The sequence below is a fragment of the Tupaia chinensis genome, unplaced genomic scaffold (assembly GCF_000334495.1).
Source record: "Tupaia chinensis unplaced genomic scaffold, TupChi_1.0 Scaffold000067_1, whole genome shotgun sequence".
Taxonomy (NCBI): Eukaryota; Metazoa; Chordata; class Mammalia; order Scandentia; family Tupaiidae; genus Tupaia; species Tupaia belangeri.
In genome coordinates this window covers 3,358,128-3,359,095 of record NW_006159526.1, presented here as the reverse complement: position 1 = coordinate 3,359,095, position 968 = coordinate 3,358,128, and positions in this window count along the sequence as shown.

Sequence of the window (968 nt, the reverse complement as noted above, 5' to 3'; positions counted from 1 at the left end):
CATCCCATTTCCCTTGGGACCACGGGTAGGGCCTCTGGGCCTCACTTTCCAAACTAAATGGGGAGGAGACAGGGGAGACTGGAATCTAGATTCACAGACCTCGGTTTGAATCCCTCTTGGCTGTGTGACCTTGAACAAGCAACTTTACCCCCTTTGAAGTCTCAGTTTCCTTGTTGAAAACTGTCACTGTAACAATACTGACTTGTTAAACATTTTTATTTTTATTTTTTGGCAGTCTGAAAACAGCCACTGCTTATTTACTGACCAGATTACAAAACCAATCATGGCGGATACCTCAGTTCATCCTTCTAGTAAGTCTGTTGATCTGGTCTTCCCTGTCGCCAGCATCTCCACCTTCCACAAAATGGGTGGCCTTTTTCTTCATTCCACCTCGTGGAGAAGATACTTTGAAGGGCCACAGGAAGTTATTTGCTTCTTTGAAGCATTTTCCAACAGTATAGATTTTCATAAATCAGATCCTCCATGCAGATGATGCCAAATTTAATAAGAGGTTGAGCAATCAAAGAGTTACATGTCAAAGCAATTCTCATTGATTTTGCCCTAACCACCCTTATAGCTTAATTCCCTTACTGACTTCAGGTTCGGGTACCCTCAGGCAATATAGGGTTCTACAATTCTCAGCATGTTAACTGAGGCCTTGTTGAGCTTGACAAAAGTACTATTAAAGAAGTGGCAAAGGGCTGGCAGGTGGTGTGGTGGTTAAAGACACTGCACTCCTGCCACTGATAACAGTTCAAGTCCTGGACCTGGCAGCATGCTTTCTTGCTCTTATACATGCTCTCTCTGTGTGTCTCACTCTGGTCAAATTAAAAATAATGATAGGCGCCAGCAGGTGGCGTGGTAGTTAAGGGTGCTGGACTCCCACATGGCTGTCTGCAGATTGAGTCCTGAAACTGGTGGCTTGCTTTCTCACTTTTCCTCTCTCTCTCTCTCTCTCTCTCTCTCTC